Source organism: Triticum dicoccoides, chromosome 1A (assembly GCF_002162155.2).
Source record: "Triticum dicoccoides isolate Atlit2015 ecotype Zavitan chromosome 1A, WEW_v2.0, whole genome shotgun sequence".
Classification (NCBI taxonomy): Eukaryota; Viridiplantae; Streptophyta; class Magnoliopsida; order Poales; family Poaceae; genus Triticum; species Triticum dicoccoides.
Window position 1 is genome coordinate 522,804,157 of NC_041380.1, and position 11,815 is coordinate 522,815,971.

An 11,815-nucleotide genomic window follows, 5' to 3' on the forward strand; every position below is an offset into this window, starting at 1 on the left:
TATGAAACCTTTCGTAGCTTCTGCTGATGCAGCGGTGGTGACGCTTTGTGTAGTTACCCTCCTGGGGGCGTCGTCGGTGAGGGTTGGTCTTCCTCTTGCACGGTGGCGGGTTTCATGTGCTTCTTCTCGGCTGCTAGCTCGAGGCGTTTAGGTGCACTTAGTGCGTTTTTAGGGTTCTTGGCTAGTATTATAAATTTTCTTTAGATCAGCTTATGAGGTTCTCCACAATGCCTTGTATCAGGTCATTTTGTATCGGTTTGGTTGTTTATGCCTTTATCTATAAAGGGGGCGAAAACTTGTTTCGAGAGAGAGAGAACGATTCGTGAAATCAACTGTCCTTGATGGCCTATTACAATGGTGTGCCTGGTGACCGATCTTGACCAAATTCAGTCGACCAACACCTATTATTGCCCTTCTTGTATGTGTTATCCTGCCTTCTATATAATAAAGCTATGGTACGTAATTTGTGTACTCTTGAGAAAAGATGATTGCGTTTTCTTTTTGCCATTTTTTACAATGACATACATCTTAATAAATCAATTATCATGTGGTAGGAATATGCACGCTCGCACCAATATGTTCATAATGTTAATCAAAGATTTATGTTCAAATAATTAATGTTTAGCAAGCTCGGGCACCGCATCGATAGCAGCCTAAGGGTTTGCCGCCAGACCCAATCTACTCTCGGCTACGAATTCCGTCGTCACCATTATTAGATTACCAAAGTATAATAGGCGAGCCAAGCATGCACGCACCAACATGTATTTAAATTCATCTGGGAGTACTATTACTCATATTCATGCATTTTAGACCTACCATACCTCACCTGGTCGACACGCTCTCACCTGATGATCCTAGCTTGAACCAATCCATCGCCTATATATTTTGACATAGCGACATCAATGATCTTACAACAGATTTCATCGTGCAGCCATTTCTCTAACTTCCTTGGATCCTATCAAATTTCTCTCTAGTGCTAACTCTAGCTCCAATCTTTTCAGTTAGCTAGTCAATCTACATTTAATCCATGGGGGCTAAAGTTCTTATCATGATCATCGTGGTCGTGGCCATGCTCGGGATGGTGCTCGGCACCAGTCGCACGGTGGGCGCGCCGGCCGGATCATGGGACCTGCAAACCAACTACACCCTATGGGCTTCGAGAAGAGGTAATAGCACCCCAGGTCCTTATACTTGCATGTCAGGTGATGGTTTAGTCCTTGTAGTTGCAAAAGTAGATTATTTCATCCCTAAACTTGCAATGGAGGTGCAAATTTAGTCCTAGACCAGTCACAGCTCGCCAACTGGATGTCAAGTGGCCTGGTTGGTCAGCGCGCGGCATTTTGCACTTAGCCCCCTGCCTTCTTGCCTTATCAACCCACAGTACCCTGTGGGCATGCTGTGTTGAAATAATCTACGCCACCGCCCCCGCCAGACCTCTGTGCCACCGCCATGATCAGGCCCGTAATCCGCTTCCTCAGCCTCCGGTACACCGCGGAGAGCGCGCGCTGCGCGAACGGCGGCGGCGCGATGGCACCGCCTCCGCCGCCCAGATGCGCCACCATGCTGCTGAACTTGGACGTTGTGGTCTGGATATCGTCGAAGCACCGGTTGCACCTCTGGTCCATCTGCATCCATCCAACAGGCTCTGCCATAAGTTTTTTTTACCATGGTAATAACAGTCTGAAGTTGAGATGAAATTCAGCAGCTCGCTCACCAGCTGCAGCAGTTTCAGGAGATCGTTCCTCACCCTCTGAGCCTCCATCCACCTCCCGCCGTCAGCTGAGTGCTCCTCGGAGGGCAGCATCAGGTGGTTGGAGCTCACCGACGACGGCGTCCTTGCCGAGCAGCTCGACGAGGGCAGCAGGCTCGCATCGCTGCCAATGTCGCTGGTTGAATCATCAGTCATCTCGGCCATGTCTTTCAGCAGGTAGCCGGCGAACCCATTCAACACAGCTCCTGGGCAATGTGCGCGTATCCCTACCGCGACAGCACCTGCGAGAAGTGCGGAGGCCTCGAGTACATCTGTGGGTACACGTGCCGCAGCTCGTAGTCGCCGGCACCGACATCGCCGTAAGGAGGCAGATGGAACTGGCCGGCGCCGGCGTGAGCCCTGACGGCCTGAGGCTGCTGGTAGCCAAAGCCTTCGCTGTTCACATGGGTCAGGCCGGAGCAGCTCACCTCCGAGGACTGCTCCGGCATGCTCGCCATGGTGACCGAGGAAGACTGGGCACCTAGCCTGAGCGACAGGCCCCTCGCCGCGTCGGCGACCGCGTCCGGAAGGTCGCCGCCGCCGGAGAACGCCGTCAGGTAATACGGCTGGTGGGTGGAGGCAACGCTTGGTCCGTCGTAGAGCTAGCTGCAGTGTGGCTCTTCAGTAATGAGCTTGGCCATCTTTGACGACTGGGAGATGGTGACCTCCGCCGGCCCGTACTGAAAGAAGTCCGCCGAGCCGGAGGCGGAAGGGAGCATGGAGTGCACGGTACTACAGCTCTCGCCGGCGACGGCGTACGCGTGGTCGTTCATCTCGTCCGTGGACATGCTCGCTTGGCGGCAGACCACACGAGCTGGTTCGCCGGCGAAGTGACCATCACGGTCACGGCGCTGCTGGCCATGAAATGCGCGGCCACCTCTGCGCCGCTGGAGCCGAAGCCCGCATCGTGCGGCATGCTTGGGTAGAAGAATGGCGCTTCGGAAGAACCGATCATGCTGCTGCCTCCGAAGAAACAAGTGTTCATGGCATCCAGCCCCAGATGCTGCTGATAGGATGGATTGCTAGACATCTTGAGGCCTAGCTCCGTAGTCGCCAAAGGCCAAATCTTGCACACTAGTACTAATTTTAAAAGACCTGAAGCAAAGCAGCAGTAGGATACGTGAGCCAAATAATCGGTGACATCAACGCCGCTGCTGAGGACACAGTTAACAGATTGTTCCTTCACTAAGTTGAAGATGCAAGGTGAGCTACTGTGCGCATTGTAGCAAGCAGCAATGCACACGAAATTGCACAACACTGACCATAGGAGGAGGAAAAAGTTCACCTAATTTGCGGCAAGAACAGAAAAACACCACTTACTTGCTAGCCTTGGCGCAAAAATGCAGCCATCTAAAGCATAGCTGATCTAGAAAAAAGCCACCTAAAGCACACAGTAAAACATGTTGTTTGTCCTGAAATTTCAAAATGGGGCAGCGCAAGAAAAGCGCCGGAATGAATGGAGAAAGGCTAGGGACATCAGTTAGTTACAGTAGCCAATCTCATAAGAAATTGTGCTTATCGAACTGCTCATTCAACATTCCCTCGAGGAACCCTTTTCTTTTTCAACATTCAATATTCAACATGAGAACCAACAGCGCAAGCATTAGAGATCTTCCATTCCAAGCCGTACCACACAAAGAGACAATAATCGCAAAAACAAGAAGGAAATCATGTCGAAGAACCAAAGTGGGAACAACCGAGGAAGCCCTCCGGAGCTAGGGATCAGTAGCCGAACATTAAACAATCATGGAGAGAGAAAGCACGGCGACGGCCTATGAACCGCCAACCACCCCTCCGTCTCTACCTCAACTGGCTACTCCCCTACAGAGGTTTCAACCTGGGATATCGCTAGCTAGCGAGGGCGAGTGGGGCAGCAGAGCTTCCCAAGCACCGCATGAGAGGAGATGATCAGCGAGAGGAGGAAGAAGATGAAGCTGGAGGTAGCATACGGACCCTGTGTTGAACTGCGGGTTGATAAGGCAAGAAGGCAGGGGGGCTAAGTGCAAAATGCCGCGCGCTGACCAGCCAGGCCACTTGGCATCCAGTTGGTGAGCTGTGATTGGTTTAGGACTAAATTTGCACCTCCATTGCAAGTTCAGGAATGAAATAATCTATTTTTGCAACTATAAGGACTAAACCATCACCTGACATGCAAGTATAAGGACATGTGTGCTATTACCTCTATTTATAAGCAGGAGTAGTATGACAACTTGGTCGCCCTCGAAAAGAACATCGGAAAGGGCCAGGAGAGGAGCCCGACAGATCCCCAAGTGGAGACGACAAGGAACGCCATTCTCTTTCTTTCTCACGGGGCATTGATTGATTAGTACTCCTACTCACGCGGCTGGATTGGATTGGATTGACCAGCTCGTGACACGGATCGCACGCCGCTGCTGGCCGCCGCGTCCGGAGTGGCATCATTCTCCCCACGGCCACGGAACAGAATAATGTGTCCCCCCCCTGCCGGGCCGGACTGGATGCCGTGCCACGGCCGTCTGTCCATTCGCCTGACGTGGGCGGTCATGTGATCCCAGGAGAAAAGAAACGGAGGAAACCAGCAGCCTGTCGCAAGCAGGAGCCAAAAGGTCCTGTGGTTTTAATTCGAGGTAATAGCATCTCAGGTACCCTAACTTGGACGAAATGTGATGATTTAGTCCCAAACAACATTCAATATATCGATCTTTATGTCTCGACCATTTCGAGACTCCTCGTCATGTCCGTGATCATATCCGGGACTCCAAACTACATTCGGTACATCAAAACACATAAACTCATAATACCGATCGTCACCGAACGTTAAGCGTGCGGACACTACGGGTTCGAGAACTATGTAGACATGACCGAGACTCATCTCCGGTCGATAGCCAATAGCGGAACCTGGATGCTCATATTGGTTCCTACATATTCTATGAAGATCTTTATCGGTCAAACCGCATAACAACATACGTTGTTCCCTTTGTCATCGGTATGTTACTTGCTCGAGATTCGATTGTCGGTATCATCATACCTAGTTCAATATCGTTACTGCCAAGTCTCTTTACTCGTTCCGTAATGCTACATCCTGTAACTAAATCATTAGTTACATTGTTTGCAAGGCTTATAGTGATGTACATTATCGAGTGGGCCCAGAGATACCTCTCCGATACTCGGAATGACAAATCCTAATCTCAATCAATGCCAACTCAACAAACACCATCGGAGACACCTGTAAAGCATCTTTATAGTCACCCTGTTACGTTGTGACGTTTTATAGCACACTAAGTGTTCCTCCGGTATTCGGAAGTTGCATGATCTCATAGTCAGAGAAACATGTATAAGTTATGGAGAAAGCAATAGCAGTAAACTAAACGATCATCGTGTTAAGCTAACGGATGGGTCAAGTCAATCATATCATTCTCTAATGATGTGATCCCATTTATCAAATGACAACTCTTTGTCTATGGATAGGAAACTTAATCATCTTTGATCAATGAGCTAGTTAAGTAGAGGCATACTAGTGACACTCTGTTTGTCTATGTATTCACACATGTACTAAGTTTCCGGTTAATACAATTCTAGCATGAATAATAAACATTTATCATGATATAAGGAAATATAAATAACAACTTTATTATTGCCTCTAGGGCATATTTCCTTCTATATGACCAAACTAGAGCACACTTGTAGTTCAAATTTGAATTACTCGATGTAAATCACTAGAAAATTCAATAGATCAAGGAAATATAGACAAAAAAACTCCCAAATTCATTAAAATTGGGCAGTTAGAATTCCGTGTAGTCTACTTTAGGTGAAAACTAAAAGGGAAAAATTTATAATCTTATTTCTCGCACTTGCTTAACAAATAAAGTCATCTTGGGCACTCGAAAAAGGAAAAATAAATTATTGTTGTGGTATTGGCAGTTTATCATTTTCCCCCACAAGCTAGTGCACCTAAAAGGCTCCCATGCAAAAGGATTTCAACTTTTTGAGGCTTTTTCATTTTCTATAATTTCTTCAGATTATTGTCAAAATTACATGGATGACTAATAATATAAAGTGGTTTGGAATTTGACATTTCTTTGTGGCTACTGCCAACATTCCTAATGTGCAAGCTAAAAATTATTTTTCAGAATTTATAGGACCAAAACTAGAGCACACTTGTAGTTCAAATTTGAATTACTCGTTGTAAATCACTAGAAATTCAATAAATTAATGAAATATAGACAATACTCTCATATGGAATTCCATGTGGTCTACTTTAGGTGAAAATTGAAAGGGCGGAATTTATAATCTTATTTCTCGCACTTGCTTCACAAATAAAGTCATCTTGGGCACTAGAAAAAGGAAAAATAAATTATTATTGTGGTATTAACAATTTATCATTTTTTTCCACAAGCTAGTGCACATAAAAGGCTCCCATGCAACAAGATTTCAATTTTCTGAGGCTTTTTCATTTTCTATCATTTCTTTCAGATTGTTATCAACATTGCATGGATGACTAATCATATAAAGTGGTTTGGAATTTGACCTTTCTTTGTGGCTACTGCCAACATTCCTAATGTGCAAGCTAAAAATTATTTTCCAGAATTTATAAGACCAAAACTAGAGCACACTTGTAGTTCAAATTTGAATTACTTGATGTAAATTGCTAGGAATTCAATAAATCAATGATATATACAAAAAAACTGAAATTCATGAAAATTTGGCAGCTGGAATCCCATGTGATCTGCTTTAGGTGAAAACTGAAATGGCACAATTTATAATCTTATTTCTGGCTCTTGTTGACAAAAAAGTCATCTTGGGCACTAGAAAAGGAAATTTTACTTTTTATTTGTGGTATTGCTAGTTTATCAATTTTTTCCCACAAAGTAGTGCACATAAAAGGCTCCCATGCAATTTTGAAGCTCTTTTCAATTTCTATAGTTTCTTTTAGTTTGTTGTCAAAATTGCATGGATGACTAATCATATAAAGTGTTTTGGAATTTGACCTTTCTTTTGTGGATATTGCCTACATTCCTAATTTTCAAGCTAAAAATTGCATGGATGACTAATTTTACATGTGCTTCCACAAGAAGTGCATATTTGCTTTGCGTGAAATCATAGTTGTTCTGCTGGAAAAAAATATGCTTTCATGAGAAGCACATATTTGCTTATCGTAGAAGCACGGATCTGTTCTGAGTTTTTCAGAAAAAATAGTGTGCTTCCATAGGAAGCACATATTTGCTTCTCTGAGCTTCTCGGGGAAAAAAGTGTTCCCACAAAAAGCACAAATTTGCTTTGCGTGGGAGCATAGATTTGCTTCCGCGAGGACTTATCCAAAAAAGGAAAACACAGCCTGTGCTTCTAAAAAAATGGAAAATCGCAATTGTACTTTTGGCTCTAGTTTTTTCTTTCGTTTTTTGCATTCGTTCTTTTTTGCGCAAACCAATTGTTTTTTGTTTTATGTATTTGTTTTATATTTTTGTTTTTTTGTTAAAAAAAGTACGTTGAAATCTATTAACATGAGATCTAGTTTTGAAGACCTCGACACGAGAAATCAAACGCTAAAAACGGTTCGGCATTTGGATGTGCGATTCAAAAGATGAAATATTTTGGAAAAACAAATTGTGAAAGAAAAACTCTTATGCTATGTTTGGATGTAAGGATTGAGAGGTAATATTGGGATTTGGCATTTGTAACTCCCGAATGCCAGCGTTTGGATGCACTGGGTATTCGGTCGTGGCATCGTAGCCTGATATTGGACACAGCGCGCCAAGACTAGCGAGTGCCTGCGCGAATACCTTGCCTCCCCGCTCTGTTTTCGGCTGAAATTACCCGATCTGGCTCGCTTACCTCTTCAACCCTCCCCGTTCCTGCCCCGAAAACAGAGAAGACAGGCCGCAGGAGAAGCGGCGCGGGAGAACAGCGGCGACGCAGGTGGGTGCTCATCTCCCGCCGCCGTCCTCCTCCTTTCCCATATCCGGCAGGTCTCCTCCATCTCCCGCTCCTCCTCCTCCTTCTCCCCTTGCTCCAGTAGGCCTTCTCCTCGTGCTTCATCTCCCCTGCCCTCCCCAATCTCCCCAGCCCTTTCAGGTCCGATGGCCGCTGGCGACCCGTCCCTTGGATTGTCCCTCTCCCACTACAAGAAATCTGTTAAGCCATGACGGATTTGTGGTGACGTTCTTGAAAACCATCACAGATACAGCGCCGGTCCCTCCGGGTCGTCACAGAAATCGTCACGGATCAACAGGATGCGAATGGCCACTGAAATGATGCCCCATCATGACGGACAATGAAAGACTGTCATGGAAACTGTCATGGACAGACCATGTGGACCTAAGCCGGACCGTCACCGATGGCTCATGCTGATGTGGCATGTATCCGGTGTGATGCGTATGCTGAATCTTGATTGGTCAATCCGCCCTTCTCGCGGATCGCGTATCACAACCGTCCACTCCCTCAGATCGCACGGTAGGCACATGGCCCAACGGTGGTTGAGCGGCTCCACCACCGCTGCTCCCCCATCTTCTCCATCCTCCGTCCCCCAATTCAATCCTATCCATCTCCCTCTCCCTCGTCCGCCGCCACCACCGGCAACCTCGGTGCCCCTCTCCCTAACCGCCACCGCCCCCACCTCTCCCCCATCCCCCGCTCTCACCTTCTCTCCTTAAACTAGGCGGCCCCCAGAACGAGCAGGCCGAGGCGCTTCCCGATTTGCGGCGCTGCTTCGGGATCCGCCAAGCAGCGCCAGAGGTCGGCTCCTTCTCCGCGTTGTTCTGCGCCAAGGTTGGCCTCCCCTTCCTTTTCCGCGTGGTCCATGGCGCTAACCCCGGACGGTACCGCCTCTCCGGTTCCCAATCCCACCCCTAAATCGATGGATGGATCTCCATGGCTGATGTGTTTTCCTACTACTTTGGTTGGTCGCAGGTGAGGCACTCAATACCATGGCCGGATGGAGGTTGGGCGATTTCCTTCCCTGACCTCGCGGCCTAGCCACTCCACCGCGAGTTTCTCGCCCCCAGGTTGTTATTCCCCTGCTCGCTCCCTCCCTCTTCCTCTCTATGGATTGGTTGCTGCTGCATGCTTGCTGCTCAAGTACCAGTCATCTCTTGCGTTGGTGCTTCTGCTGTGTGGATTTGTTGATATTATTGATATTGCTTAGCTAGTGTGGATGACTGGATGTGGGTGCGTGACTGTGCTCAACATATTAGAATATTTTTCAAATAAAAATAACAATTAGTGCTCAAGTAATAATTTATGGGTTGAGTTCTGCGCATAGTTAAATGTAGTAGCAGCATACAGTTTTCACTGTGCACACTGCCGAGCATGCATTTTTGTATGTAGAAATCTCAAATCTTTGTAACACAACACTTGCTGGCATTGGGTAAATGACTTGCCTTCCATTAAGTACAGTCTTGCATTTTTATAAAAAGAAAAAAGATTATCTCTTGCGTGCAAGTGTACTCTGTGAGATAGTAATACATTCCCGTGTATGTGTAGTTCATTGGGCCTGTAGCTCACTAGTTTGTGTTTCCGCTGTAATGTTTACCTCTGCTATCATGATGATACTTCTTGTTCGAAGAATTAGTATTTTAAAATTTTAGTGTCCACCTAACATCAGTACCTTGGAATATACTGCCTGTTGGAAGGATCATTTTATATCCTGAACATTTGCTATTGCAGCTGCTCTTTAGCTACATAGCTACATAATATCAAATTTGACTTGAACTTTATATGTTTATATTACATGGCAAGTTGATTGTGTAGCCTATGTACAGAAGCTCAGGTGTAGATAAGTTCAGAAAGATGTCTCGTTTGGCAAGAGTGTGCTGAAGTAATGTGGAATTGCTCTGAACCTTTAATACATTTATGTGTGGATTCTGTTATTAATCTGTACAACATCAGCACTAACACTTAAATGGTATCGATTCAGTATCTTAACTACTGGGCCACCAGTCAGCCATTAATCTTTGTCCGTACAACATCAACAGTGAAACTTTTATATTATTGATTCAATATCTCTACAACATCAGTACTGCCGAGCATGTATATTTTTCCTGTAGAAACGACTTCTTCCAATAACTACAATCTTGCACTTTTCTAGAAAAATAATCTGATCTCTTGTGTGCACATGTTCTCTGCGATACTAATACATCCATGTGTATGGGTACTACTGGGGCCTGTAGCTCACTAATTTGTGGTTCCCTGTAATTATTTACCTCTGCTATCATGCTGGTTTCGGCTCTGTAGTAAGGTCCTCGACATATACTTCTCGTTCAAAGAATTAGCACTTCAATTTTTTGTTCGCCTACATAACATCAGTACCAGCGGTAGCTCCGTCCATCTACCACCCCCCATCCGCCCTTCTCCCTCTCCTACTCAACCCTAATCCCATGTCCTCCCCTCCCTCCCATTCAGATCTGATGGCCGCTCCCCCTCTTCCCCATCACAGTTCGTCCCTCCTCCCCAATATGTTTGCATAGTAAGATACTAATCTGTCTTAAATTAACTCTGCTGCAGGTTATTTGTCTTGGATTGGCACATCCATGTAGACCAACTGAAGGTATGTTCAGAGATAATTTCTGCTATCAGTAAGGAAAAAATAAGTTTTGTTTGGCCATGCATTCATGTGGTGAAGAGAACTAGAATCAGTATTTGACTATATAGTGAATGCTTGTTGTGCCCTGTCTTAAATGACTGAATGCTTGCTGAAATTTTGATATCTTGTTGTAGCATAAATTAGTATAACAATTTTTGATAGCTTGTCTTATATGCCTGATTGGTATCTTGCTTGCTTATGTCGTATGGCTGATTGATGACTTATCCTTAATAGCTAGCCGTAGCATAATTTTTGAAATGCTTGTTGTACCATGTCTTTGTATATTTACTTGTGTGATTGAATGAGGCATGAATGTCTAATTTGTGAAATGTAATGTAGCTGCACCATGTCTGACATGGACTTGGTTGCTTACATAAACGAGGAGAACAAAAGAAGAAAGAGGAGACGGGTAGTTTTGACCAAACTGTACTTTGAATCGTTTCTTCTTGGGATAGCATATCTTAGTACGAGGAGGGCACCAAGGGATTTAGGGAGTTTTAGTGACGATGAGGAAAAGAACATTCATCGGAAGTATTTGCTAAAAGGAATGTATGATGGGGCAGAAGTAACATGCTATGATCAGTTGCGTTTAACTAAAAGAAACTTCCATGACTTATGCACCATGTTGCGTGAGAGGGCTGGTCTTCATGACAGTGTCTATGTTTCCGTGGAGGAAAAGGTGGCACTGTTCTTGTTGGTAGTTGGCCATGGTATCAAAATGAGGATTCTGCGTGGCACTTACAAGCATTGGGGAAGAAGACCCCTTTTATAGGTGGGGAAAAATCCAACCGTTACCCACCAACCAGCCCGCGGCCAGCGGTACTATCGCGCCTGGCCAGCGGTACTACCGCAAGGCCGCGCGGTACTACTGCTTGCATCCAAGCGGTACTACCGCACGGCGGTGCGGTACTACCGTACCGACCCACGGTACTGCCGCAACCCCAGCACAGAACCGATAAACAGACGCACAGGAGCTGGGGGCGGAACTTCCGCACGCGCGGTACTACCGCGCCCCCCATGCGGTACTACCGCGAGGCAAAAGTCCCAGCCAGGGGAAAAGGGAAACTTCCGTGCCTACTTCTGCAAAGAAACGGAAGTAGCAAAAACCCGACACAGTAGTACTGCCGAGGGGCGGTACTACCGCACGGCGAAAGCGGTACTATCGCGGTAGGTGCGGATGTAAAAAATTACATCCGCTCCGACTACCGCAAAGGGGCGGCACTAGCCTGGTGGGCAGCGGTAGTGCGGCTCTAGGGGAGCGGTACTACCGTGGGCACCTGCGGTACTACTGTGCCACTGCACGGTACTACCGCTGATGCCTACGGTACTACCGCTTTCCTGGGAGCAGTACTACCGCAGCCAACAACGGCAGCCACACAAGGGAGGCAAGAAAACGGAGGAAGCTCCAAGGAAGGAGGGGAAAAGAAGGAGACGTGTATGTGAAGAAACCACCCAAACCTTTCCAACGCGGACCATGACAAAACCACACTCAAGAGAACAAAAACTGC

At 46.3% G+C, this 11,815-nt stretch overlaps 1 pseudogene; it reads right to left on the reverse strand.

Annotated features, from left to right (window-relative positions):
* Window positions 1-1,370: 1,370 nt before the first annotated feature.
* On the reverse strand, window positions 1,371-8,527 carry LOC119354455 (annotated as a pseudogene).
* Between the last annotated feature and the right edge of the window lie 3,288 nt (window positions 8,528-11,815).